The 27,330-nt window shown below is 50.6% G+C and overlaps 27 non-coding genes across 27 annotated transcripts; all 27 read right to left on the reverse strand.

The window, feature by feature from the left end:
- Window positions 1-126: 126 nt before the first annotated feature.
- On the reverse strand, window positions 127-199 carry Trnaa-agc (transfer RNA alanine (anticodon AGC)). The gene has a single exon. It is a non-coding gene; the product is annotated as a tRNA-Ala (tRNA).
- A 423-nt stretch (window positions 200-622) lies between these two features.
- Trnaa-ugc (transfer RNA alanine (anticodon UGC)) lies at window positions 623-695 on the reverse strand. The gene has a single exon. It is a non-coding gene; the product is annotated as a tRNA-Ala (tRNA).
- A 1,058-nt stretch (window positions 696-1,753) lies between these two features.
- Window positions 1,754-1,826, reverse strand: Trnaa-agc (transfer RNA alanine (anticodon AGC)). The gene has a single exon. It is a non-coding gene; the product is annotated as a tRNA-Ala (tRNA).
- A 423-nt stretch (window positions 1,827-2,249) lies between these two features.
- Trnaa-ugc (transfer RNA alanine (anticodon UGC)) lies at window positions 2,250-2,322 on the reverse strand. Its single transcript has one exon. It is a non-coding gene; the product is annotated as a tRNA-Ala (tRNA).
- Window positions 2,323-3,380: 1,058 nt separating this feature from the next.
- Window positions 3,381-3,453, reverse strand: Trnaa-agc (transfer RNA alanine (anticodon AGC)). Its single transcript has one exon. It is a non-coding gene; the product is annotated as a tRNA-Ala (tRNA).
- A 423-nt stretch (window positions 3,454-3,876) lies between these two features.
- Trnaa-ugc (transfer RNA alanine (anticodon UGC)) lies at window positions 3,877-3,949 on the reverse strand. Its single transcript has one exon. It is a non-coding gene; the product is annotated as a tRNA-Ala (tRNA).
- Window positions 3,950-5,007: 1,058 nt separating this feature from the next.
- Trnaa-agc (transfer RNA alanine (anticodon AGC)) lies at window positions 5,008-5,080 on the reverse strand. The gene has a single exon. It is a non-coding gene; the product is annotated as a tRNA-Ala (tRNA).
- Window positions 5,081-5,503: 423 nt separating this feature from the next.
- Window positions 5,504-5,576, reverse strand: Trnaa-ugc (transfer RNA alanine (anticodon UGC)). The gene has a single exon. It is a non-coding gene; the product is annotated as a tRNA-Ala (tRNA).
- A 1,058-nt stretch (window positions 5,577-6,634) lies between these two features.
- Trnaa-agc (transfer RNA alanine (anticodon AGC)) lies at window positions 6,635-6,707 on the reverse strand. The gene has a single exon. It is a non-coding gene; the product is annotated as a tRNA-Ala (tRNA).
- A 423-nt stretch (window positions 6,708-7,130) lies between these two features.
- Trnaa-ugc (transfer RNA alanine (anticodon UGC)) lies at window positions 7,131-7,203 on the reverse strand. The gene has a single exon. It is a non-coding gene; the product is annotated as a tRNA-Ala (tRNA).
- A 1,058-nt stretch (window positions 7,204-8,261) lies between these two features.
- Trnaa-agc (transfer RNA alanine (anticodon AGC)) lies at window positions 8,262-8,334 on the reverse strand. The gene has a single exon. It is a non-coding gene; the product is annotated as a tRNA-Ala (tRNA).
- A 423-nt stretch (window positions 8,335-8,757) lies between these two features.
- Trnaa-ugc (transfer RNA alanine (anticodon UGC)) lies at window positions 8,758-8,830 on the reverse strand. Its single transcript has one exon. It is a non-coding gene; the product is annotated as a tRNA-Ala (tRNA).
- A 1,058-nt stretch (window positions 8,831-9,888) lies between these two features.
- Trnaa-agc (transfer RNA alanine (anticodon AGC)) lies at window positions 9,889-9,961 on the reverse strand. Its single transcript has one exon. It is a non-coding gene; the product is annotated as a tRNA-Ala (tRNA).
- Window positions 9,962-16,860: 6,899 nt separating this feature from the next.
- Trnaa-agc (transfer RNA alanine (anticodon AGC)) lies at window positions 16,861-16,933 on the reverse strand. The gene has a single exon. It is a non-coding gene; the product is annotated as a tRNA-Ala (tRNA).
- Window positions 16,934-17,356: 423 nt separating this feature from the next.
- Trnaa-ugc (transfer RNA alanine (anticodon UGC)) lies at window positions 17,357-17,429 on the reverse strand. Its single transcript has one exon. It is a non-coding gene; the product is annotated as a tRNA-Ala (tRNA).
- Window positions 17,430-18,487: 1,058 nt separating this feature from the next.
- On the reverse strand, window positions 18,488-18,560 carry Trnaa-agc (transfer RNA alanine (anticodon AGC)). The gene has a single exon. It is a non-coding gene; the product is annotated as a tRNA-Ala (tRNA).
- Window positions 18,561-18,983: 423 nt separating this feature from the next.
- On the reverse strand, window positions 18,984-19,056 carry Trnaa-ugc (transfer RNA alanine (anticodon UGC)). The gene has a single exon. It is a non-coding gene; the product is annotated as a tRNA-Ala (tRNA).
- A 1,058-nt stretch (window positions 19,057-20,114) lies between these two features.
- On the reverse strand, window positions 20,115-20,187 carry Trnaa-agc (transfer RNA alanine (anticodon AGC)). Its single transcript has one exon. It is a non-coding gene; the product is annotated as a tRNA-Ala (tRNA).
- Window positions 20,188-20,610: 423 nt separating this feature from the next.
- On the reverse strand, window positions 20,611-20,683 carry Trnaa-ugc (transfer RNA alanine (anticodon UGC)). The gene has a single exon. It is a non-coding gene; the product is annotated as a tRNA-Ala (tRNA).
- Window positions 20,684-21,741: 1,058 nt separating this feature from the next.
- Window positions 21,742-21,814, reverse strand: Trnaa-agc (transfer RNA alanine (anticodon AGC)). The gene has a single exon. It is a non-coding gene; the product is annotated as a tRNA-Ala (tRNA).
- A 423-nt stretch (window positions 21,815-22,237) lies between these two features.
- Trnaa-ugc (transfer RNA alanine (anticodon UGC)) lies at window positions 22,238-22,310 on the reverse strand. Its single transcript has one exon. It is a non-coding gene; the product is annotated as a tRNA-Ala (tRNA).
- Window positions 22,311-23,368: 1,058 nt separating this feature from the next.
- Window positions 23,369-23,441, reverse strand: Trnaa-agc (transfer RNA alanine (anticodon AGC)). Its single transcript has one exon. It is a non-coding gene; the product is annotated as a tRNA-Ala (tRNA).
- A 423-nt stretch (window positions 23,442-23,864) lies between these two features.
- Trnaa-ugc (transfer RNA alanine (anticodon UGC)) lies at window positions 23,865-23,937 on the reverse strand. Its single transcript has one exon. It is a non-coding gene; the product is annotated as a tRNA-Ala (tRNA).
- Window positions 23,938-24,995: 1,058 nt separating this feature from the next.
- On the reverse strand, window positions 24,996-25,068 carry Trnaa-agc (transfer RNA alanine (anticodon AGC)). Its single transcript has one exon. It is a non-coding gene; the product is annotated as a tRNA-Ala (tRNA).
- Window positions 25,069-25,491: 423 nt separating this feature from the next.
- On the reverse strand, window positions 25,492-25,564 carry Trnaa-ugc (transfer RNA alanine (anticodon UGC)). Its single transcript has one exon. It is a non-coding gene; the product is annotated as a tRNA-Ala (tRNA).
- Window positions 25,565-26,622: 1,058 nt separating this feature from the next.
- Trnaa-agc (transfer RNA alanine (anticodon AGC)) lies at window positions 26,623-26,695 on the reverse strand. Its single transcript has one exon. It is a non-coding gene; the product is annotated as a tRNA-Ala (tRNA).
- A 423-nt stretch (window positions 26,696-27,118) lies between these two features.
- Window positions 27,119-27,191, reverse strand: Trnaa-ugc (transfer RNA alanine (anticodon UGC)). The gene has a single exon. It is a non-coding gene; the product is annotated as a tRNA-Ala (tRNA).
- Window positions 27,192-27,330: the final 139 nt, after the last annotated feature.

Raw genomic sequence — 27,330 nt, forward strand, 5'->3', positions numbered from 1 at the left:
GCGCGTAACATCACGCTTGCCAGTTGTGACTGCTAATCGTTCGCTCGTATCTGCCTTGACACATTCGCTGGCTGTGAATTATCCCACTTGCGTGGCAGTGTGCGCATGTAGGTGTGTTAAAAATTCTGGAGGCGCTGGGTATCGATCCCAGTACCTCTCGCATGCTAAGCGAGCGCTCTACTATCTGAGCTACGCCCCCTGATGACAAATAGTGCTACATACAACCATATCAATATCACAGACCCCTTGCACTCCCATTATTCCGCAGACAAACACTATTCTCAATGTGTCCGTGAGGGTGTCTTTCAGGTTTCCTGCATTCTGTATCGAATCGTAGTTGGCCAAAATTAAAGTGGCGCGCACAACGTCGAAAATAGCGTTCGGCCACCGCTCTGAGTAAGACGAACGTGTTGTCCACTCTCTAGACTTCTTTGAGGTTAGGCCGTTATACCTAAGACAGATTTGCACTCGATGACACCTCGACAACAGCCGGTCCTCACATTTACGTCTTGCTCTCCTTACGTCAGTATACATCACATGAGCTGTGACGCTGGCTTTGCAACATCTTGCGTGTCTTTAGGCTCGCCGCGACCAACACTTACCATGCACTGTCCACAAAACATGGAGGCGCCGGGGCTTGAACCCGGGACCTTTCACATGCAAAGCGAACGCTCTACCAACTGAGCTACGCCCCCAAGCGCAACAAAGCTGCGCTGTTTTCCATTCTTTGCTACTCTGATGTGCACGGACCTGATGGTTGGTTGGTTTGTAGGGGTGAAGGGACCAGTGTACAAAGGCGCGGTCAAGTTCATATACACAAGAGTTCCAAGTAGTTTCGATGCTCTGGTATTACGACTACAAATTACGTCTGTATTTAACGTCTTAAATTGAAAGGACAGTCGACTGATGACCACAGCAGTTGAGTCCCATAGTGCTCAGAGCCATTTTTTGAAAGGACAGTCACAAACCTTGTCGACAATCACACCGCGCCTGAGGTAACAAGCACATCTGAAGCCCAATTGTGCACTCGACTGTTCATGCCAACTCACTGCCTCGCACTTTACTACTGTGTACCACTCTTGTAGTCCAACTGCAAAACACTGGGCCACAACACGTTTCCGCGTCTCCATTGCACTGCGCAAACTACGAAACGCTCCCCAAACATGGCACTCACCCATGCAGACGACTTTTCCGACCTTCCACGACGCTCACGCAACGCTCACGCTAGTGAAAGCCTTATTTAGAGCTTGACGTCGCGCCCAAGCGAGTGAGCACATTTCGCCTACGGCTTAGGCCGCCCACCTAGTGTGGCTGCTCGGTGTCTGCAGGCAGCGAGGGGCTGCAAGCTTCCCGTGTTCGCGCCTGTGTCACCTCTGCTTGCTTGTCAGAGACAGAGTATCGCAAAACATACAACTCACTCCATGAATTGATTGCTACGGCATCTGTCATCAGCAGTCACAACTAGCAACACCAGTAGCAGCCGACTGCACGTAAAGAATGGGAATGTGCAGTGGGATTTTTGTGAACTCGGCGCAAGGCAGATCTTTCCGACATAGGTTTGAGAATCTTAAGGGCAGACTTGTACTGTTTCTAAATTCAGTGTAGCGGTGGGAGGAGGGTGCTTCCTGCGCGTAACATCACGCTTGCCAGTTGTGACTGCTAATCGTTCGCTCGTATCTGCCTTGACACATTCGCTGGCTGTGAATTATCCCACTTGCGTGGCAGTGTGCGCATGTAGGTGTGTTAAAAATTCTGGAGGCGCTGGGTATCGATCCCAGTACCTCTCGCATGCTAAGCGAGCGCTCTACCATCTGAGCTACGCCCCCTGATGACAAATAGTGCTACATACAACCATATCAATATCACAGACCCCTTGCACTCCCATTATTCCGCAGACAAACACTATTCTCAATGTGTCCGTGAGGGTGTCTTTCAGGTTTCCTGCATTCTGTATCGAATCGTAGTTGGCCAAAATTAAAGTGGCGCGCACAACGTCGAAAATAGCGTTCGGCCACCGCTCTGAGTAAGACGAACGTGTTGTCCACTCTCTAGACTTCTTTGAGGTTAGGCCGTTATACCTAAGACAGATTTGCACTCGATGACACCTCGACAACAGCCGGTCCTCACATTTACGTCTTGCTCTCCTTACGTCAGTATACATCACATGAGCTGTGACGCTGGCTTTGCAACATCTTGCGTGTCTTTAGGCTCGCCGCGACCAACACTTACCATGCACTGTCCACAAAACATGGAGGCGCCGGGGCTTGAACCCGGGACCTTTCACATGCAAAGCGAACGCTCTACCAACTGAGCTACGCCCCCAAGCGCAACAAAGCTGCGCTGTTTTCCATTCTTTGCTACTCTGATGTGCACGGACCTGATGGTTGGTTGGTTTGTAGGGGTGAAGGGACCAGTGTACAAAGGCGCGGTCAAGTTCATATACACAAGAGTTCCAAGTAGTTTCGATGCTCTGGTATTACGACTACAAATTACGTCTGTATTTAACGTCTTAAATTGAAAGGACAGTCGACTGATGACCACAGCAGTTGAGTCCCATAGTGCTCAGAGCCATTTTTTGAAAGGACAGTCACAAACCTTGTCGACAATCACACCGCGCCTGAGGTAACAAGCACATCTGAAGCCCAATTGTGCACTCGACTGTTCATGCCAACTCACTGCCTCGCACTTTACTACTGTGTACCACTCTTGTCGTCCAACTGCAAAACACTGGGCCACAACACGTTTCCGCGTCTCCATTGCACTGCGCAAACTACGAAACGCTCCCCAAACATGGCACTCACCCATGCAGACGACTTTTCCGACCTTCCACGACGCTCACGCAACGCTCACGCTAGTGAAAGCCTTATTTAGAGCTTGACGTCGCGCCCAAGCGAGTGAGCACATTTCGCCTACGGCTTAGGCCGCCCACCTAGTGTGGCTGCTCGGTGTCTGCAGGCAGCGAGGGGCTGCAAGCTTCCCGTGTTCGCGCCTGTGTCACCTCTGCTTGCTTGTCAGAGACAGAGTATCGCAAAACATACAACTCACTCCATGAATTGATTGCTACGGCATCTGTCATCAGCAGTCACAACTAGCAACACCAGTAGCAGCCGACTGCACGTAAAGAATGGGAATGTGCAGTGGGATTTTTGTGAACTCGGCGCAAGGCAGATCTTTCCGACATAGGTTTGAGAATCTTAAGGGCAGACTTGTACTGTTTCTAAATTCAGTGTAGCGGTGGGAGGAGGGTGCTTCCTGCGCGTAACATCACGCTTGCCAGTTGTGACTGCTAATCGTTCGCTCGTATCTGCCTTGACACATTCGCTGGCTGTGAATTATCCCACTTGCGTGGCAGTGTGCGCATGTAGGTGTGTTAAAAATTCTGGAGGCGCTGGGTATCGATCCCAGTACCTCTCGCATGCTAAGCGAGCGCTCTACCATCTGAGCTACGCCCCCTGATGACAAATAGTGCTACATACAACCATATCAATATCACAGACCCCTTGCACTCCCATTATTCCGCAGACAAACACTATTCTCAATGTGTCCGTGAGGGTGTCTTTCAGGTTTCCTGCATTCTGTATCGAATCGTAGTTGGCCAAAATTAAAGTGGCGCGCACAACGTCGAAAATAGCGTTCGGCCACCGCTCTGAGTAAGACGAACGTGTTGTCCACTCTCTAGACTTCTTTGAGGTTAGGCCGTTATACCTAAGACAGATTTGCACTCGATGACACCTCGACAACAGCCGGTCCTCACATTTACGTCTTGCTCTCCTTACGTCAGTATACATCACATGAGCTGTGACGCTGGCTTTGCAACATCTTGCGTGTCTTTAGGCTCGCCGCGACCAACACTTACCATGCACTGTCCACAAAACATGGAGGCGCCGGGGCTTGAACCCGGGACCTTTCACATGCAAAGCGAACGCTCTACCAACTGAGCTACGCCCCCAAGCGCAACAAAGCTGCGCTGTTTTCCATTCTTTGCTACTCTGATGTGCACGGACCTGATGGTTGGTTGGTTTGTAGGGGTGAAGGGACCAGTGTACAAAGGCGCGGTCAAGTTCATATACACAAGAGTTCCAAGTAGTTTCGATGCTCTGGTATTACGACTACAAATTACGTCTGTATTTAACGTCTTAAATTGAAAGGACAGTCGACTGATGACCACAGCAGTTGAGTCCCATAGTGCTCAGAGCCATTTTTTGAAAGGACAGTCACAAACCTTGTCGACAATCACACCGCGCCTGAGGTAACAAGCACATCTGAAGCCCAATTGTGCACTCGACTGTTCATGCCAACTCACTGCCTCGCACTTTACTACTGTGTACCACTCTTGTCGTCCAACTGCAAAACACTGGGCCACAACACGTTTCCGCGTCTCCATTGCACTGCGCAAACTACGAAACGCTCCCCAAACATGGCACTCACCCATGCAGACGACTTTTCCGACTTTCCACGACGCTCACGCAACGCTCACGCTAGTGAAAGCCTTATTTAGAGCTTGACGTCGCGCCCAAGCGAGTGAGCACATTTCGCCTACGGCTTAGGCCGCCCACCTAGTGTGGCTGCTCGGTGTCTGCAGGCAGCGAGGGGCTGCAAGCTTCCCGTGTTCGCGCCTGTGTCACCTCTGCTTGCTTGTCAGAGACAGAGTATCGCAAAACATACAACTCACTCCATGAATTGATTGCTACGGCATCTGTCATCAGCAGTCACAACTAGCAACACCAGTAGCAGCCGACTGCACGTAAAGAATGGGAATGTGCAGTGGGATTTTTGTGAACTCGGCGCAAGGCAGATCTTTCCGACATAGGTTTGAGAATCTTAAGGGCAGACTTGTACTGTTTCTAAATTCAGTGTAGCGGTGGGAGGAGGGTGCTTCCTGCGCGTAACATCACGCTTGCCAGTTGTGACTGCTAATCGTTCGCTCGTATCTGCCTTGACACATTCGCTGGCTGTGAATTATCCCACTTGCGTGGCAGTGTGCGCATGTAGGTGTGTTAAAAATTCTGGAGGCGCTGGGTATCGATCCCAGTACCTCTCGCATGCTAAGCGAGCGCTCTACCATCTGAGCTACGCCCCCTGATGACAAATAGTGCTACATACAACCATATCAATATCACAGACCCCTTGCACTCCCATTATTCCGCAGACAAACACTATTCTCAATGTGTCCGTGAGGGTGTCTTTCAGGTTTCCTGCATTCTGTATCGAATCGTAGTTGGCCAAAATTAAAGTGGCGCGCACAACGTCGAAAATAGCGTTCGGCCACCGCTCTGAGTAAGACGAACGTGTTGTCCACTCTCTAGACTTCTTTGAGGTTAGGCCGTTATACCTAAGACAGATTTGCACTCGATGACACCTCGACAACAGCCGGTCCTCACATTTACGTCTTGCTCTCCTTACGTCAGTATACATCACATGAGCTGTGACGCTGGCTTTGCAACATCTTGCGTGTCTTTAGGCTCGCCGCGACCAACACTTACCATGCACTGTCCACAAAACATGGAGGCGCCGGGGCTTGAACCCGGGACCTTTCACATGCAAAGCGAACGCTCTACCAACTGAGCTACGCCCCCAAGCGCAACAAAGCTGCGCTGTTTTCCATTCTTTGCTACTCTGATGTGCACGGACCTGATGGTTGGTTGGTTTGTAGGGGTGAAGGGACCAGTGTACAAAGGCGCGGTCAAGTTCATATACACAAGAGTTCCAAGTAGTTTCGATGCTCTGGTATTACGACTACAAATTACGTCTGTATTTAACGTCTTAAATTGAAAGGACAGTCGACTGATGACCACAGCAGTTGAGTCCCATAGTGCTCAGAGCCATTTTTTGAAAGGACAGTCACAAACCTTGTCGACAATCACACCGCGCCTGAGGTAACAAGCACATCTGAAGCCCAATTGTGCACTCGACTGTTCATGCCAACTCACTGCCTCGCACTTTACTACTGTGTACCACTCTTGTAGTCCAACTGCAAAACACTGGGCCACAACACGTTTCCGCGTCTCCATTGCACTGCGCAAACTACGAAACGCTCCCCAAACATGGCACTCACCCATGCAGACGACTTTTCCGACCTTCCACGACGCTCACGCAACGCTCACGCTAGTGAAAGCCTTATTTAGAGCTTGACGTCGCGCCCAAGCGAGTGAGCACATTTCGCCTACGGCTTAGGCCGCCCACCTAGTGTGGCTGCTCGGTGTCTGCAGGCAGCGAGGGGCTGCAAGCTTCCCGTGTTCGCGCCTGTGTCACCTCTGCTTGCTTGTCAGAGACAGAGTATCGCAAAACATACAACTCACTCCATGAATTGATTGCTACGGCATCTGTCATCAGCAGTCACAACTAGCAACACCAGTAGCAGCCGACTGCACGTAAAGAATGGGAATGTGCAGTGGGATTTTTGTGAACTCGGCGCAAGGCAGATCTTTCCGACATAGGTTTGAGAATCTTAAGGGCAGACTTGTACTGTTTCTAAATTCAGTGTAGCGGTGGGAGGAGGGTGCTTCCTGCGCGTAACATCACGCTTGCCAGTTGTGACTGCTAATCGTTCGCTCGTATCTGCCTTGACACATTCGCTGGCTGTGAATTATCCCACTTGCGTGGCAGTGTGCGCATGTAGGTGTGTTAAAAATTCTGGAGGCGCTGGGTATCGATCCCAGTACCTCTCGCATGCTAAGCGAGCGCTCTACTATCTGAGCTACGCCCCCTGATGACAAATAGTGCTACATACAACCATATCAATATCACAGACCCCTTGCACTCCCATTATTCCGCAGACAAACACTATTCTCAATGTGTCCGTGAGGGTGTCTTTCAGGTTTCCTGCATTCTGTATCGAATCGTAGTTGGCCAAAATTAAAGTGGCGCGCACAACGTCGAAAATAGCGTTCGGCCACCGCTCTGAGTAAGACGAACGTGTTGTCCACTCTCTAGACTTCTTTGAGGTTAGGCCGTTATACCTAAGACAGATTTGCACTCGATGACACCTCGACAACAGCCGGTCCTCACATTTACGTCTTGCTCTCCTTACGTCAGTATACATCACATGAGCTGTGACGCTGGCTTTGCAACATCTTGCGTGTCTTTAGGCTCGCCGCGACCAACACTTACCATGCACTGTCCACAAAACATGGAGGCGCCGGGGCTTGAACCCGGGACCTTTCACATGCAAAGCGAACGCTCTACCAACTGAGCTACGCCCCCAAGCGCAACAAAGCTGCGCTGTTTTCCATTCTTTGCTACTCTGATGTGCACGGACCTGATGGTTGGTTGGTTTGTAGGGGTGAATGGACCAGTGTACAAAGGCGCGGTCAAGTTCATATACACAAGAGTTCCAAGTAGTTTCGATGCTCTGGTATTACGACTACAAATTACGTCTGTATTTAACGTCTTAAATTGAAAGGACAGTCGACTGATGACCACAGCAGTTGAGTCCCATAGTGCTCAGAGCCATTTTTTGAAAGGACAGTCACAAACCTTGTCGACAATCACACCGCGCCTGAGGTAACAAGCACATCTGAAGCCCAATTGTGCACTCGACTGTTCATGCCAACTCACTGCCTCGCACTTTACTACTGTGTACCACTCTTGTAGTCCAACTGCAAAACACTGGGCCACAACACGTTTCCGCGTCTCCATTGCACTGCGCAAACTACGAAACGCTCCCCAAACATGGCACTCACCCATGCAGACGACTTTTCCGACCTTCCACGACGCTCACGCAACGCTCACGCTAGTGAAAGCCTTATTTAGAGCTTGACGTCGCGCCCAAGCGAGTGAGCACATTTCGCCTACGGCTTAGGCCGCCCACCTAGTGTGGCTGCTCGGTGTCTGCAGGCAGCGAGGGGCTGCAAGCTTCCCGTGTTCGCGCCTGTGTCACCTCTGCTTGCTTGTCAGAGACAGAGTATCGCAAAACATACAACTCACTCCATGAATTGATTGCTACGGCATCTGTCATCAGCAGTCACAACTAGCAACACCAGTAGCAGCCGACTGCACGTAAAGAATGGGAATGTGCAGTGGGATTTTTGTGAACTCGGCGCAAGGCAGATCTTTCCGACATAGGTTTGAGAATCTTAAGGGCAGACTTGTACTGTTTCTAAATTCAGTGTAGCGGTGGGAGGAGGGTGCTTCCTGCGCGTAACATCACGCTTGCCAGTTGTGACTGCTAATCGTTCGCTCGTATCTGCCTTGACACATTCGCTGGCTGTGAATTATCCCACTTGCGTGGCAGTGTGCGCATGTAGGTGTGTTAAAAATTCTGGAGGCGCTGGGTATCGATCCCAGTACCTCTCGCATGCTAAGCGAGCGCTCTATCATCTGAGCTACGCCCCCTGATGACAAATAGTGCTACATACAACCATATCAATATCACAGACCCCTTGCACTCCCATTATTCCGCAGACAAACACTATTCTCAATGTGTCCGTGAGGGTGTCTTTCAGGTTTCCTGCATTCTGTATCGAATCGTAGTTGGCCAAAATTAAAGTGGCGCGCACAACGTCGAAAATAGCGTTCGGCCACCGCTCTGAGTAAGACGAACGTGTTGTCCACTCTCTAGACTTCTTTGAGGTTAGGCCGTTATACCTAAGACAGATTTGCACTCGATGACACCTCGACAACAGCCGGTCCTCACATTTACGTCTTGCTCTCCTTACGTCAGTATACATCACATGAGCTGTGACGCTGGCTTTGCAACATCTTGCGTGTCTTTAGGCTCGCCGCGACCAACACTTACCATGCACTGTCCACAAAACATGGAGGCGCCGGGGCTTGAACCCGGGACCTTTCACATGCAAAGCGAACGCTCTACCAACTGAGCTACGCCCCCAAGCGCAACAAAGCTGCGCTGTTTTCCATTCTTTGCTACTCTGATGTGCACGGACCTGATGGTTGGTTGGTTTGTAGGGGTGAAGGGACCAGTGTACAAAGGCGCGGTCAAGTTCATATACACAAGAGTTCCAAGTAGTTTCGATGCTCTGGTATTACGACTACAAATTACGTCTGTATTTAACGTCTTAAATTGAAAGGACAGTCGACTGATGACCACAGCAGTTGAGTCCCATAGTGCTCAGAGCCATTTTTTGAAAGGACAGTCACAAACCTTGTCGACAATCACACCGCGCCTGAGGTAACAAGCACATCTGAAGCCCAATTGTGCACTCGACTGTTCATGCCAACTCACTGCCTCGCACTTTACTACTGTGTACCACTCTTGTCGTCCAACTGCAAAACACTGGGCCACAACACGTTTCCGCGTCTCCATTGCACTGCGCAAACTACGAAACGCTCCCCAAACATGGCACTCACCCATGCAGACGACTTTTCCGACCTTCCACGACGCTCACGCAACGCTCACGCTAGTGAAAGCCTTATTTAGAGCTTGACGTCGCGCCCAAGCGAGTGAGCACATTTCGCCTACGGCTTAGGCCGCCCACCTAGTGTGGCTGCTCGGTGTCTGCAGGCAGCGAGGGGCTGCAAGCTTCCCGTGTTCGCGCCTGTGTCACCTCTGCTTGCTTGTCAGAGACAGAGTATCGCAAAACATACAACTCACTCCATGAATTGATTGCTACGGCATCTGTCATCAGCAGTCACAACTAGCAACACCAGTAGCAGCCGACTGCACGTAAAGAATGGGAATGTGCAGTGGGATTTTTGTGAACTCGGCGCAAGGCAGATCTTTCCGACATAGGTTTGAGAATCTTAAGGGCAGACTTGTACTGTTTCTAAATTCAGTGTAGCGGTGGGAGGAGGGTGCTTCCTGCGCGTAACATCACGCTTGCCAGTTGTGGCTGCTAATCGTTCGCTCGTATCTGCCTTGACACATTCGCTGGCTGTGAATTATCCCACTTGCGTGGCAGTGTGCGCATGTAGGTGTGTTAAAAATTCTGGAGGCGCTGGGTATCGATCCCAGTACCTCTCGCATGCTAAGCGAGCGCTCTACCATCTGAGCTACGCCCCCTGATGACAAATAGTGCTACATACAACCATATCAATATCACAGACCCCTTGCACTCCCATTATTCCGCAGACAAACACTATTCTCAATGTGTCCGTGAGGGTGTCTTTCAGGTTTCCTGCATTCTGTATCGAATCGTAGTTGGCCAAAATTAAAGTGGCGCGCACAACGTCGAAAATAGCGTTCGGCCACCGCTCTGAGTAAGACGAACGTGTTGTCCACTCTCTAGACTTCTTTGAGGTTAGGCCGTTATACCTAAGACAGATTTGCACTCGATGACACCTCGACAACAGCCGGTCCTCACATTTACGTCTTGCTCTCCTTACGTCAGTATACATCACATGAGCTGTGACGCTGGCTTTGCAACATCTTGCGTGTCTTTAGGCTCGCCGCGACCAACACTTACCATGCACTGTCCACAAAACATGGAGGCGCCGGGGCTTGAACCCGGGACCTTTCACATGCAAAGCGAACGCTCTACCAACTTTTTTTTTTTTTTTTTTTTTTTTTTTTTTTTTTTTTTTTTTTTGCCCATCCAATCGCTCACCTTTTCTGCCTTCTTCGGCTAGCTTCGACGCTGTAAATGTATGAGATTTTTATATATAATTTTTTTTTTTTTTTTTTTTTTTTTTTTTTTTTTTTTTTTTTTTTTGTAGTTGTTAACTGTTATAATATAAAGTAAATGAAAACAAAAGGGAGGAGTGGCTGATACCCATTAATGCCATCTCCGTGAAGGAATCCTCTGTATGTGCCGTCTCCATCGGCACTGTGTCGGTTCGTGATGTTTCTCGAATTACCTGTAGCAGCGTTACTTAGTGTCTTCCGTACGTCGGAAAACCGTAAGGGTCGGCTTCACGTGTTGCAATGTGTTCACACCTGTGCATGTTCGTCGTGTTTCATCGTTTTGTCTCTTCCCTGTACTTTCCTGTCTCGTCTACTCTTAGCTTGACACTCTCCAAGTCTGTGGGGGATCCATGATCGCTTTGATGAGAAAATTTGCGTATTCCTGTTTATAATGTGGAAGTCTGCGAAGTCCATCGTGCTGTGTTTGTAAATATGTCGAAAAATCTCCAATACTTCGTTCTGAGTTTGTAAGAATATAATATATTGCTTGTCCTTTTAGCCATGTTACGGCATTTCGTTTCGTGGTAGGGTAAAGGTCATCGTCCGGTAGAAGTAGACTCTTAAGGGTGATGGCTTGCGGGGACGTGCGTTGTAGAAATGCCAATAGGTTTCTAACCGCTATCCAGATGTCATGCGCCGTACCGCATACGAATTTGTGTTCATCAGTATCTTGCACGTTACAGGTCGCACAAAGGGAAGTATCAGCCAAATGTATCGAATGTAATCGGGAGGTCGTGGGAAGTTTCCTATTGACCACGTAGTACCACAACGCTCTCGCCCCCGTTGGCAAATGTGGATGATGAACACTTCTCCATATACGCGGCCAGACTGCCTCGGGGTACTTAGCTTCAATATTGTTTCGAGCGTGTGTCGTGATCAAATATTTGTACACGGCTCGCACTGTGACGATTTGTGCCTCCGGCATCCCCATGCGGATGTAGCTATAATCAACCAAAAATTGCTTGAGATGGTGAAGGTCGTCTGGTATGTGATGAACATCCACAGGCGCGTCAAGATTAGCCGGCTTAATTTCGTTCAATAGAAAGGTGGTGATACTATTAGGCGAATTCATCCATCTGCTATATGTAGAACTGACGTACAGGGCCCGTGTCTTCGTATAGACGTCGATGAGGTTGAGACCACCTGACGTCGTCGGTAGAGTCAACGTTGAATATTTCACTTTGAAAATGTGGCCGCGGCTGACAAAGTGGCCGAAGGCAGCTAACAATCTGCTTGCCATCGGGAGGGGTAGTGGGAGTACGCGTGCCACATAGTTAATTTTAGAGACGAGATAAACGTTCACCAAGGCCACGCGTTGTATTTCGTCCAGCGACCTGAGGGAATGTTGACGTATGCTCGCGCGCACTGTATTTAGTAAGTCTTTGTAATTGATTGCAATCGTGCGTCGGATGTCACGAGTAAACTTCACTCCCAAGCACTTCATGACCGTGATCACCTTGATCTGTCCAGGAATGGGGGTCCTCAATCCACGACCGATGTTCAGGACACCGGACTTCGGTACATTCAACTGAGCCCCCGCCGCCTTCCTATACTGCTCTACTATGTCCATCGCCGTCTGAATCTCAGCCGTGGTTCGCACAAGAAAGGCCACATCATCCGCGTAGGCGCGGCATACAAACTTGTGACCGTACATCAGGACACCTTGGAGGTGTGTGTTCAGCGCTGTTAATAGTGGCTCGATGGCGATAGCAAACAGCGCCATCGACATAGGGCAGCCCTGTCTGACCGAACTTTCGATAGTTATCGGCCCCACTGATCGCCCGTTGAGCAAAATCGTTGACTGGGAGTGGCGCAGCAGACGTGCGATGATGGTGAGGAAGCGGTGGGGGAAGTTCATTGTCTGCATGGTTTTCAGTAAATACTCATGGTTCACACGGTCGAAGGCTTTGTCAAAATCGAGAGCAACCAAGGCGCACGGAATGCGACAGGCGGCAGCTATCGCTATGATGTCGCGATAATCACACAAGGTGTCGTGAATGTTGCGGCCTTTACCTACACTCGTTTGTGGCGGGGCTGTGACCGTGTTCATCACCGGTTTGAGTCTCCTAGCTATAATCCTTGCAAAGATCTTATAATCACAGTTTAAAAGTGTGAGCGGGCGGTAGTGTTTTGCGGAAGTCGCCAATGGCGACTTAGGAACCGGTATGATCAGGCCCTCACTGAATTGTCGCGGGACGTCTTTGTCGGGGTCCATCAATTCCTGGCATATACACGTCAGTTTCGGTAACATCAGTCGTTTAAATGTGCGATAGAACTCCACCGGTAGACCGTCCGGACCAGGTGACTTGTTTTCAGGGCCCGTCAGCAGTGCATCTTCTACTTCCTCTTCAGTAGGCGCAGCCAACAATTGAAGTGCTTCCGCCTGATTCACCTTGCGGGTTATACCCGACAGTAAAGCCTCCATCGCCTCGCGATCCACAGGGCCAGCGGCGTATAGCGTCGCATAATAGTGCTTCAGCTCAGCTGATATGTCTCGCTGCTGCAACAACAAACATCCGTCCTCCGTCCGTAGTTCAGTGACTAGTTTCCTGCGGCGACCTGTCCGCTCCTTAAGCACGTGATAGATGGAAGGTTGCTCGCCTGCGACACCGTCACGAAGGCGCGCCCTGACTTTGCATCCGATGAGCTTTTGACGCGTCAAAGCCGTAATCGTGGCTTTTATTCGTTGGATTTCCTGGTGATTGTCTATAATCGACGCGTCCGGGCGGTATAAGTCCCGAAGGACCTGGAAATAGAACTCGACCGTCCTGGTGTACCACTCCTTCCGCTCACGGGAGTATCTCATAAAGGCCTTCCTGATTGTCGGTTTTGCACAAGTGAGCCACCACTCCAGCGCCGAGGCATATTGAGAAAACCGTCTCTCACAAGCCGCCCAAGACGCAGCAAAGAGTTCATGGCAGGCCTGTTCGTCCAAATGCGAGACATTCAACTTCCAGTATCCTCTGCCACGGTACGTCCCTTGTCGTTGGAGGTTGAGTGTACAAATGTACGCCGCGTGGTCAGAGAAGACGGTCGGCCATATCTCCGTCTGCAAAAGTCTGCGACTTAAATCCAGCGTTACGTAAATACGATCTAGTCGGCTGGCGGAGTGTGTCGTGACATGCGTGAATCCTGGCCTATCGCCATGGACGTGTTCCCAGGTATCAATAAAATGAAAGTCCCGTATTATAGCCGCTAGATCCGGACAAGTGTTGAAATGTGGCGTCTGGTCCTTCGGGGATAGGACGCAGTTGTAGTCGCCACCGAAGATAATGTGGTCGTAATGGCCTACAAGCAATGGTGCAATAGCATCTTTAAAAAATGCCGCCCGTTCTGGTCTGTTACCAGTGCCTGAAGGGGCATAGACGTTGACAATACGAGTATCGTAAATTGTGAGCGCCATGCCTCTCGCCGTTGGGAGGTACTCTACGTCAGTCACAAGTATCCCTTCCTTTGTAAGGATGGCTGTTCCAAGTTCTTGCACAGTCCCGGGATGAGTGAAGGCTATATATCCACTAATCGTGGCGAGGTCTATGTTCTTCACCTCTTGTAGTAAGACCACGTCGAGTTCGGCGGCGTATAACATGTCACGTAAGGTCTGCAGCTTGAGATTGCTGCTGATACTGTTGATGTTAACAGTGCCTATCCTGTATGCTTGTGCAGATGTCATTCGCTGATGGAAGGGAGGAAGGCCTTGTCTGTGACGGCACGCACTAGAGATTACTGTTCGCTGTGGCGGGTGGGAATCCCATCCGCATCATCTCTGACACCACGCATTATCGCTGTCCCCACACCAACCATAGGGTCGTCATTCAAGTCCCCTCCTGGTGGAACGCTTTCCACATCATCGGCCCAGTTGCCGGTCTCCCGGAGTCCAACCGACGCCGTGTCGCCGTCAAGTGTCTGCATGGGTATGTCATGCGGGGTCACCTCCCGTGTCGCGTCCACTACCATCTGTTCGGTGGGGGGGTTAGGTGGCTCGGCCGTCGCAAGAATGCCTGCCGGAATGAGGACCTGGTGGATGCCATCGTCCTGTGCGACCGGTGTTCCTCCAAGAGTGCGGGCAACCCGCTGAGCCTTTTCACGCACCTCCTTCGCCGTCTGGTCCGCGTTCGGGGGCGCAATCCGTTGTTTTTTGCGTCTGCGGGGAGAGTGCCGTGGTCGGCTCATCTCGCCATCGGAAGATACGGTCTGGTCTGGTTCCTGCGGGTCCTCCGAATCCTGGAGCACGACGTTTTCAGTCGCAGCAATGGCGGCATGGCCCTCGGCATCGGGAGTTACCCGTTGCTCCGACGGGGCAGCGGAGAAGTCTGTCGCCTCTATCCGGTTCGCGACCATGGGCGCATCGTGGTTCTCAGGCGGTGACGTGCGAGGAGCCGCCTCCTCGACAGGTAAGTGGTCCGGTTCCGGTCCTCTGACAGCTGCAACGTAACTTACTGGCAACGTCTGCATAGTCGCAGGGCTTACGGCCTCTCCCACCGGTAACTGCGCTATCCTCCTCTGCATGCAGTCCGAGCGAACATGGCCTTCCTTACCACAACCTGAGCACGTTCGGGGTTGCCCGTCATACATTACAATGGCTCTACATCCACCGACGTATATGTATGAAGGGACGTGACGCCGAAGATCAATTTTGACCTGCTGCACCCCATTGAGAACAGGGAAGGTATTGAAAGTTGTCCACTTCTCCGCTGTATTACTTAAGACCGTGCCATAGGTAGTAAGAACAGTATTTATCTGCCCTGCAGGCACCTCAAACGGAAGTTCAAAGATCCTAATGGTCCTGACGCCAAGTCCCGCCATTTCAACCGTCACATTTCCCACGTTACCATCACAATGGGTGAACTTAAATCGACCTCCCGAAGAGGCTATCACCCGTGCACAGCATTCCGTGTTCGCCATCTTCACATAGACTGTTCGGCTAACTATCGACAAATGGATCCCGATAACGTCGTCGAATTGTAACTTCACTACATCGCGCAAAAAGGCCTCTATTTCGTATGGCTTAGGTCGTGCATAATGGTCGTCGAAACTAAATTTCAGTGTGTTTTTCCGGAAATTAGATTCCATCGTTACCACGCGTGCATGACTAACTTCCTCGAGAAACAGCCAGTCCCACCGTGTTTACTCACCACTCGCCGCGGCGCTGGCCCGGAACAGCGAGGACGTAAACAGCGCACGTCCGCGCACCTCGCCAGCCGCGAGTAGACTGCCAACTGAGCTACGCCCCCAAGCGCAACAAAGCTGCGCTGTTTTCCATTCTTTGCTACTCTGATGTGCACGGACCTGATGGTTGGTTGGTTTGTAGGGGTGAAGGGACCAGTGTACAAAGGCGCGGTCAAGTTCATATACACAAGAGTTCCAAGTAGTTTCGATGCTCTGGTATTACGACTACAAATTACGTCTGTATTTAACGTCTTAAATTGAAAGGACAGTCGACTGATGACCACAGCAGTTGAGTCCCATAGTGCTCAGAGCCATTTTTTGAAAGGACAGTCACAAACCTTGTCGACAATCACACCGCGCCTGAGGTAACAAGCACATCTGAAGCCCAATTGTGCACTCGACTGTTCATGCCAACTCACTGCCTCGCACTTTACTACTGTGTACCACTCTTGTCGTCCAACTGCAAAACACTGGGCCACAACACGTTTCCGCGTCTCCATTGCACTGCGCAAACTACGAAACGCTCCCCAAACATGGCACTCACCCATGCAGACGACTTTTCCGACTTTCCACGACGCTCACGCTAGTGAAAGCCTTATTTAGAGCTTGACGTCGCGCCCAAGCGAGTGAGCACATTTCGCCTACGGCTTAGGCCGCCCACCTAGTGTGGCTGCTCGGTGTCTGCAGGCAGCGAGGGGCTGCAAGCTTCCCGTGTTCGCGCCTGTGTCACCTCTGCTTGCTTGTCAGAGACAGAGTATCGCAAAACATACAACTCACTCCATGAATTGATTGCTACGGCATCTGTCATCAGCAGTCACAACTAGCAACACCAGTAGCAGCCGACTGCACGTAAAGAATGGGAATGTGCAGTGGGATTTTTGTGAACTCGGCGCAAGGCAGATCTTTCCGACATAGGTTTGAGAATCTTAAGGGCAGACTTGTACTGTTTCTAAATTCAGTGTAGCGGTGGGAGGAGGGTGCTTCCTGCGCGTAACATCACGCTTGCCAGTTGTGACTGCTAATCGTTCGCTCGTATCTGCCTTGACACATTCGCTGGCTGTGAATTATCCCACTTGCGTGGCAGTGTGCGCATGTAGGTGTGTTAAAAATTCTGGAGGCGCTGGGTATCGATCCCAGTACCTCTCGCATGCTAAGCGAGCGCTCTACTATCTGAGCTACGCCCCCTGATGACAAATAGTGCTACATACAACCATATCAATATCACAGACCCCTTGCACTCCCATTATTCCGCAGACAAACACTATTCTCAATGTGTCCGTGAGGGTGTCTTTCAGGTTTCCTGCATTCTGTATCGAATCGTAGTTGGCCAAAATTAAAGTGGCGCGCACAACGTCGAAAATAGCGTTCGGCCACCGCTCTGAGTAAGACGAACGTGTTGTCCACTCTCTAGACTTCTTTGAGGTTAGGCCGTTATACCTAAGACAGATTTGCACTCGATGACACCTCGACAACAGCCGGTCCTCACATTTACGTCTTGCTCTCCTTACGTCAGTATACATCACATGAGCTGTGACGCTGGCTTTGCAACATCTTGCGTGTCTTTAGGCTCGCCGCGACCAACACTTACCATGCACTGTCCACAAAACATGGAGGCGCCGGGGCTTGAACCCGGGACCTTTCACATGCAAAGCGAACGCTCTACCAACTGAGCTACGCCCCCAAGCGCAACAAAGCTGCGCTGTTTTCCATTCTTTGCTACTCTGATGTGCACGGACCTGATGGTTGGTTGGTTTGTAGGGGTGAAGGGACCAGTGTACAAAGGCGCGGTCAAGTTCATATACACAAGAGTTCCAAGTAGTTTCGATGCTCTGGTATTACGACTACAAATTACGTCTGTATTTAACGTCTTAAATTGAAAGGACAGTCGACTGATGACCACAGCAGTTGAGTCCCATAGTGCTCAGAGCCATTTTTTGAAAGGACAGTCACAAACCTTGTCGACAATCACACCGCGCCTGAGGTAACAAGCACATCTGAAGCCCAATTGTGCACTCGACTGTTCATGCCAACTCACTGCCTCGCACTTTACTACTGTGTACCACTCTTGTCGTCCAACTGCAAAACACTGGGCCACAACACGTTTCCGCGTCTCCATTGCACTGCGCAAACTACGAAACGCTCCCCAAACATGGCACTCACCCATGCAGACGACTTTTCCGACTTTCCACGACGCTCACGCAACGCTCACGCTAGTGAAAGCCTTATTTAGAGCTTGACGTCGCGCCCAAGCGAGTGAGCACATTTCGCCTACGGCTTAGGCCGCCCACCTAGTGTGGCTGCTCGGTGTCTGCAGGCAGCGAGGGGCTGCAAGCTTCCCGTGTTCGCGCCTGTGTCACCTCTGCTTGCTTGTCAGAGACAGAGTATCGCAAAACATACAACTCACTCCATGAATTGATTGCTACGGCATCTGTCATCAGCAGTCACAACTAGCAACACCAGTAGCAGCCGACTGCACGTAAAGAATGGGAATGTGCAGTGGGATTTTTGTGAACTCGGCGCAAGGCAGATCTTTCCGACATAGGTTTGAGAATCTTAAGGGCAGACTTGTACTGTTTCTAAATTCAGTGTAGCGGTGGGAGGAGGGTGCTTCCTGCGCGTAACATCACGCTTGCCAGTTGTGACTGCTAATCGTTCGCTCGTATCTGCCTTGACACATTCGCTGGCTGTGAATTATCCCACTTGCGTGGCAGTGTGCGCATGTAGGTGTGTTAAAAATTCTGGAGGCGCTGGGTATCGATCCCAGTACCTCTCGCATGCTAAGCGAGCGCTCTACTATCTGAGCTACGCCCCCTGATGACAAATAGTGCTACATACAACCATATCAATATCACAGACCCCTTGCACTCCCATTATTCCGCAGACAAACACTATTCTCAATGTGTCCGTGAGGGTGTCTTTCAGGTTTCCTGCATTCTGTATCGAATCGTAGTTGGCCAAAATTAAAGTGGCGCGCACAACGTCGAAAATAGCGTTCGGCCACCGCTCTGAGTAAGACGAACGTGTTGTCCACTCTCTAGACTTCTTTGAGGTTAGGCCGTTATACCTAAGACAGATTTGCACTCGATGACACCTCGACAACAGCCGGTCCTCACATTTACGTCTTGCTCTCCTTACGTCAGTATACATCACATGAGCTGTGACGCTGGCTTTGCAACATCTTGCGTGTCTTTAGGCTCGCCGCGACCAACACTTACCATGCACTGTCCACAAAACATGGAGGCGCCGGGGCTTGAACCCGGGACCTTTCACATGCAAAGCGAACGCTCTACCAACTGAGCTACGCCCCCAAGCGCAACAAAGCTGCGCTGTTTTCCATTCTTTGCTACTCTGATGTGCACGGACCTGATGGTTGGTTGGTTTGTAGGGGTGAAGGGACCAGTGTACAAAGGCGCGGTCAAGTTCATATACACAAGAGTTCCAAGTAGTTTCGATGCTCTGGTATTACGACTACAAATTACGTCTGTATTTAACGTCTTAAATTGAAAGGACAGTCGACTGATGACCACAGCAGTTGAGTCCCATAGTGCTCAGAGCCATTTTTTGAAAGGACAGTCACAAACCTTGTCGACAATCACACCGCGCCTGAGGTAACAAGCACATCTGAAGCCCAATTGTGCACTCGACTGTTCATGCCAACTCACTGCCTCGCACTTTACTACTGTGTACCACTCTTGTCGTCCAACTGCAAAACACTGGGCCACAACACGTTTCCGCGTCTCCATTGCACTGCGCAAACTACGAAACGCTCCCCAAACATGGCACTCACCCATGCAGACGACTTTTCCGACCTTCCACGACGCTCACGCAACGCTCACGCTAGTGAAAGCCTTATTTAGAGCTTGACGTCGCGCCCAAGCGAGTGAGCACATTTCGCCTACGGCTTAGGCCGCCCACCTAGTGTGGCTGCTCGGTGTCTGCAGGCAGCGAGGGGCTGCAAGCTTCCCGTGTTCGCGCCTGTGTCACCTCTGCTTGCTTGTCAGAGACAGAGTATCGCAAAACATACAACTCACTCCATGAATTGATTGCTACGGCATCTGTCATCAGCAGTCACAACTAGCAACACCAGTAGCAGCCGACTGCACGTAAAGAATGGGAATGTGCAGTGGGATTTTTGTGAACTCGGCGCAAGGCAGATCTTTCCGACATAGGTTTGAGAATCTTAAGGGCAGACTTGTACTGTTTCTAAATTCAGTGTAGCGGTGGGAGGAGGGTGCTTCCTGCGCGTAACATCACGCTTGCCAGTTGTGACTGCTAATCGTTCGCTCGTATCTGCCTTGACACATTCGCTGGCTGTGAATTATCCCACTTGCGTGGCAGTGTGCGCATGTAGGTGTGTTAAAAATTCTGGAGGCGCTGGGTATCGATCCCAGTACCTCTCGCATGCTAAGCGAGCGCTCTACCATCTGAGCTACGCCCCCTGATGACAAATAGTGCTACATACAACCATATCAATATCACAGACCCCTTGCACTCCCATTATTCCGCAGACAAACACTATTCTCAATGTGTCCGTGAGGGTGTCTTTCAGGTTTCCTGCATTCTGTATCGAATCGTAGTTGGCCAAAATTAAAGTGGCGCGCACAACGTCGAAAATAGCGTTCGGCCACCGCTCTGAGTAAGACGAACGTGTTGTCCACTCTCTAGACTTCTTTGAGGTTAGGCCGTTATACCTAAGACAGATTTGCACTCGATGACACCTCGACAACAGCCGGTCCTCACATTTACGTCTTGCTCTCCTTACGTCAGTATACATCACATGAGCTGTGACGCTGGCTTTGCAACATCTTGCGTGTCTTTAGGCTCGCCGCGACCAACACTTACCATGCACTGTCCACAAAACATGGAGGCGCCGGGGCTTGAACCCGGGACCTTTCACATGCAAAGCGAACGCTCTACCAACTGAGCTACGCCCCCAAGCGCAACAAAGCTGCGCTGTTTTCCATTCTTTGCTACTCTGATGTGCACGGACCTGATGGTTGGTTGGTTTGTAGGGGTGAAGGGACCAGTGTACAAAGGCGCGGTCAAGTTCATATACACAAGAGTTCCAAGTAGTTTCGATGCTCTGGTATTACGACTACAAATTACGTCTGTATTTAACGTCTTAAATTGAAAGGACAGTCGACTGATGACCACAGCAGTTGAGTCCCATAGTGCTCAGAGCCATTTTTTGAAAGGACAGTCACAAACCTTGTCGACAATCACACCGCGCCTGAGGTAACAAGCACATCTGAAGCCCAATTGTGCACTCGACTGTTCATGCCAACTCACTGCCTCGCACTTTACTACTGTGTACCACTCTTGTCGTCCAACTGCAAAACACTGGGCCACAACACGTTTCCGCGTCTCCATTGCACTGCGCAAACTACGAAACGCTCCCCAAACATGGCACTCACCCATGCAGACGACTTTTCCGACCTTCCACGACGCTCACGCAACGCTCACGCTAGTGAAAGCCTTATTTAGAGCTTGACGTCGCGCCCAAGCGAGTGAGCACATTTCGCCTACGGCTTAGGCCGCCCACCTAGTGTGGCTGCTCGGTGTCTGCAGGCAGCGAGGGGCTGCAAGCTTCCCGTGTTCGCGCCTGTGTCACCTCTGCTTGCTTGTCAGAGACAGAGTATCGCAAAACATACAACTCACTCCATGAATTGATTGCTACGGCATCTGTCATCAGCAGTCACAACTAGCAACACCAGTAGCAGCCGACTGCACGTAAAGAATGGGAATGTGCAGTGGGATTTTTGTGAACTCGGCGCAAGGCAGATCTTTCCGACATAGGTTTGAGAATCTTAAGGGCAGACTTGTACTGTTTCTAAATTCAGTGTAGCGGTGGGAGGAGGGTGCTTCCTGCGCGTAACATCACGCTTGCCAGTTGTGACTGCTAATCGTTCGCTCGTATCTGCCTTGACACATTCGCTGGCTGTGAATTATCCCACTTGCGTGGCAGTGTGCGCATGTAGGTGTGTTAAAAATTCTGGAGGCGCTGGGTATCGATCCCAGTACCTCTCGCATGCTAAGCGAGCGCTCTACCATCTGAGCTACGCCCCCTGATGACAAATAGTGCTACATACAACCATATCAATATCACAGACCCCTTGCACTCCCATTATTCCGCAGACAAACACTATTCTCAATGTGTCCGTGAGGGTGTCTTTCAGGTTTCCTGCATTCTGTATCGAATCGTAGTTGGCCAAAATTAAAGTGGCGCGCACAACGTCGAAAATAGCGTTCGGCCACCGCTCTGAGTAAGACGAACGTGTTGTCCACTCTCTAGACTTCTTTGAGGTTAGGCCGTTATACCTAAGACAGATTTGCACTCGATGACACCTCGACAACAGCCGGTCCTCACATTTACGTCTTGCTCTCCTTACGTCAGTATACATCACATGAGCTGTGACGCTGGCTTTGCAACATCTTGCGTGTCTTTAGGCTCGCCGCGACCAACACTTACCATGCACTGTCCACAAAACATGGAGGCGCCGGGGCTTGAACCCGGGACCTTTCACATGCAAAGCGAACGCTCTACCAACTGAGCTACGCCCCCAAGCGCAACAAAGCTGCGCTGTTTTCCATTCTTTGCTACTCTGATGTGCACGGACCTGATGGTTGGTTGGTTTGTAGGGGTGAAGGGACCAGTGTACAAAGGCGCGGTCAAGTTCATATACACAAGAGTTCCAAGTAGTTTCGATGCTCTGGTATTACGACTACAAATTACGTCTGTATTTAACGTCTTAAATTGAAAGGACAGTCGACTGATGACCACAGCAGTTGAGTCCCATAGTGCTCAGAGCCATTTTTTGAAAGGACAGTCACAAACCTTGTCGACAATCACACCGCGCCTGAGGTAACAAGCACATCTGAAGCCCAATTGTGCACTCGACTGTTCATGCCAACTCACTGCCTCGCACTTTACTACTGTGTACCACTCTTGTCGTCCAACTGCAAAACACTGGGCCACAACACGTTTCCGCGTCTCCATTGCACTGCGCAAACTACGAAACGCTCCCCAAACATGGCACTCACCCATGCAGACGACTTTTCCGACCTTCCACGACGCTCACGCAACGCTCACGCTAGTGAAAGCCTTATTTAGAGCTTGACGTCGCGCCCAAGCGAGTGAGCACATTTCGCCTACGGCTTAGGCCGCCCACCTAGTGTGGCTGCTCGGTGTCTGCAGGCAGCGAGGGGCTGCAAGCTTCCCGTGTTCGCGCCTGTGTCACCTCTGCTTGCTTGTCAGAGACAGAGTATCGCAAAACATACAACTCACTCCATGAATTGATTGCTACGGCATCTGTCATCAGCAGTCACAACTAGCAACACCAGTAGCAGCCGACTGCACGTAAAGAATGGGAATGTGCAGTGGGATTTTTGTGAACTCGGCGCAAGGCAGATCTTTCCGACATAGGTTTGAGAATCTTAAGGGCAGACTTGTACTGTTTCTAAATTCAGTGTAGCGGTGGGAGGAGGGTGCTTCCTGCGCGTAACATCACGCTTGCCAGTTGTGACTGCTAATCGTTCGCTCGTATCTGCCTTGACACATTCGCTGGCTGTGAATTATCCCACTTGCGTGGCAGTGTGCGCATGTAGGTGTGTTAAAAATTCTGGAGGCGCTGGGTATCGATCCCAGTACCTCTCGCATGCTAAGCGAGCGCTCTACCATCTGAGCTACGCCCGCTGATGACAAATAGTGCTACATACAACCATATCAATATCACAGACCCCTTGCACTCCCATTATTCCGCAGACAAACACTATTCTCAATGTGTCCGTGAGGGTGTCTTTCAGGTTTCCTGCATTCTGTATCGAATCGTAGTTGGCCAAAATTAAAGTGGCGCGCACAACGTCGAAAATAGCGTTCGGCCACCGCTCTGAGTAAGACGAACGTGTTGTCCACTCTCTAGACTTCTTTGAGGTTAGGCCGTTATACCTAAGACAGATTTGCACTCGATGACACCTCGACAACAGCCGGTCCTCACATTTACGTCTTGCTCTCCTTACGTCAGTATACATCACATGAGCTGTGACGCTGGCTTTGCAACATCTTGCGTGTCTTTAGGCTCGCCGCGACCAACACTTACCATGCACTGTCCACAAAACATGGAGGCGCCGGGGCTTGAACCCGGGACCTTTCACATGCAAAGCGAACGCTCTACCAACTGAGCTACGCCCCCAAGCGCAACAAAGCTGCGCTGTTTTCCATTCTTTGCTACTCTGATGTGCACGGACCTGATGGTTGGTTGGTTTGTAGGGGTGAAGGGACCAGTGTACAAAGGCGCGGTCAAGTTCATATACACAAGAGTTCCAAGTAGTTTCGATGCTCTGGTATTACGACTACAAATTACGTCTGTATTTAACGTCTTAAATTGAAAGGACAGTCGACTGATGACCACAGCAGTTGAGTCCCATAGTGCTCAGAGCCATTTTTTGAAAGGACAGTCACAAACCTTGTCGACAATCACACCGCGCCTGAGGTAACAAGCACATCTGAAGCCCAATTGTGCACTCGACTGTTCATGCCAACTCACTGCCTCGCACTTTACTACTGTGTACCACTCTTGTCGTCCAACTGCAAAACACTGGGCCACAACACGTTTCCGCGTCTCCATTGCACTGCGCAAACTACGAAACGCTCCCCAAACATGGCACTCACCCATGCAGACGACTTTTCCGACTTTCCACGACGCTCACGCAACGCTCACGCTAGTGAAAGCCTTATTTAGAGCTTGACGTCGCGCCCAAGCGAGTGAGCACATTTCGCCTACGGCTTAGGCCGCCCACCTAGTGTGGCTGCTCGGTGTCTGCAGGCAGCGAGGGGCTGCAAGCTTCCCGTGTTCGCGCCTGTGTCACCTCTGCTTGCTTGTCAGAGACAGAGTATCGCAAAACATACAACTCACTCCATGAATTGATTGCTACGGCATCTGTCATCAGCAGTCACAACTAGCAACACCAGTAGCAGCCGACTGCACGTAAAGAATGGGAATGTGCAGTGGGATTTTTGTGAACTCGGCGCAAGGCAGATCTTTCCGACATAGGTTTGAGAATCTTAAGGGCAGACTTGTACTGTTTCTAAATTCAGTGTAGCGGTGGGAGGAGGGTGCTTCCTGCGCGTAACATCACGCTTGCCAGTTGTGACTGCTAATCGTTCGCTCGTATCTGCCTTGACACATTCGCTGGCTGTGAATTATCCCACTTGCGTGGCAGTGTGCGCATGTAGGTGTGTTAAAAATTCTGGAGGCGCTGGGTATCGATCCCAGTACCTCTCGCATGCTAAGCGAGCGCTCTACCATCTGAGCTACGCCCCCTGATGACAAATAGTGCTACATACAACCATATCAATATCACAGACCCCTTGCACTCCCATTATTCCGCAGACAAACACTATTCTCAATGTGTCCGTGAGGGTGTCTTTCAGGTTTCCTGCATTCTGTATCGAATCGTAGTTGGCCAAAATTAAAGTGGCGCGCACAACGTCGAAAATAGCGTTCGGCCACCGCTCTGAGTAAGACGAACGTGTTGTCCACTCTCTAGACTTCTTTGAGGTTAGGCCGTTATACCTAAGACAGATTTGCACTCGATGACACCTCGACAACAGCCGGTCCTCACATTTACGTCTTGCTCTCCTTACGTCAGTATACATCACATGAGCTGTGACGCTGGCTTTGCAACATCTTGCGTGTCTTTAGGCTCGCCGCGACCAACACTTACCATGCACTGTCCACAAAACATGGAGGCGCCGGGGCTTGAACCCGGGACCTTTCACATGCAAAGCGAACGCTCTACCAACTGAGCTACGCCCCCAAGCGCAACAAAGCTGCGCTGTTTTCCATTCTTTGCTACTCTGATGTGCACGGACCTGATGGTTGGTTGGTTTGTAGGGGTGAAGGGACCAGTGTACAAAGGCGCGGTCAAGTTCATATACACAAGAGTTCCAAGTAGTTTCGATGCTCTGGTATTACGACTACAAATTACGTCTGTATTTAACGTCTTAAATTGAAAGGACAGTCGACTGATGACCACAGCAGTTGAGTCCCATAGTGCTCAGAGCCATTTTTTGAAAGGACAGTCACAAACCTTGTCGACAATCACACCGCGCCTGAGGTAACAAGCACATCTGAAGCCCAATTGTGCACTCGACTGTTCATGCCAACTCACTGCCTCGCACTTTACTACTGTGTACCACTCTTGTCGTCCAACTGCAAAACACTGGGCCACAACACGTTTCCGCGTCTCCATTGCACTGCGCAAACTACGAAACGCTCCCCAAACATGGCACTCACCCATGCAGACGACTTTTCCGACCTTCCACGACGCTCACGCAACGCTCACGCTAGTGAAAGCCTTATTTAGAGCTTGACGTCGCGCCCAAGCGAGTGAGCACATTTCGCCTACGGCTTAGGCCGCCCACCTAGTGTGGCTGCTCGGTGTCTGCAGGCAGCGAGGGGCTGCAAGCTTCCCGTGTTCGCGCCTGTGTCACCTCTGCTTGCTTGTCAGAGACAGAGTATCGCAAAACATACAACTCACTCCATGAATTGATTGCTACGGCATCTGTCATCAGCAGTCACAACTAGCAACACCAGTAGCAGCCGACTGCACGTAAAGAATGGGAATGTGCAGTGGGATTTTTGTGAACTCGGCGCAAGGCAGATCTTTCCGACATAGGTTTGAGAATCTTAAGGGCAGACTTGTACTGTTTCTAAATTCAGTGTAGCGGTGGGAGGAGGGTGCTTCCTGCGCGTAACATCACGCTTGCCAGTTGTGACTGCTAATCGTTCGCTCGTATCTGCCTTGACACATTCGCTGGCTGTGAATTATCCCACTTGCGTGGCAGTGTGCGCATGTAGGTGTGTTAAAAATTCTGGAGGCGCTGGGTATCGATCCCAGTACCTCTCGCATGCTAAGCGAGCGCTCTACCATCTGAGCTACGCCCCCTGATGACAAATAGTGCTACATACAACCATATCAATATCACAGACCCCTTGCACTCCCATTATTCCGCAGACAAACACTATTCTCAATGTGTCCGTGAGGGTGTCTTTCAGGTTTCCTGCATTCTGTATCGAATCGTAGTTGGCCAAAATTAAAGTGGCGCGCACAACGTCGAAAATAGCGTTCGGCCACCGCTCTGAGTAAGACGAACGTGTTGTCCACTCTCTAGACTTCTTTGAGGTTAGGCCGTTATACCTAAGACAGATTTGCACTCGATGACACCTCGACAACAGCCGGTCCTCACATTTACGTCTTGCTCTCCTTACGTCAGTATACATCACATGAGCTGTGACGCTGGCTTTGCAACATCTTGCGTGTCTTTAGGCTCGCCGCGACCAACACTTACCATGCACTGTCCACAAAACATGGAGGCGCCGGGGCTTGAACCCGGTACCTTTCACATGCAAAGCGAACGCTCTACCAACTGAGCTACGCCCCCAAGCGCAACAAAGCTGCGCTGTTTTCCATTCTTTGCTACTCTGATGTGCACGGACCTGATGGTTGGTTGGTTTGTAGGGGTGAAGGGACCAGTGTACAAAGGCGCGGTCAAGTTCATATACACAAGAGTTCCAAGTAGT

Source organism: Schistocerca nitens, chromosome 10, assembly GCF_023898315.1.
Source record: "Schistocerca nitens isolate TAMUIC-IGC-003100 chromosome 10, iqSchNite1.1, whole genome shotgun sequence".
Classification (NCBI taxonomy): domain Eukaryota; kingdom Metazoa; phylum Arthropoda; class Insecta; order Orthoptera; family Acrididae; genus Schistocerca; species Schistocerca nitens.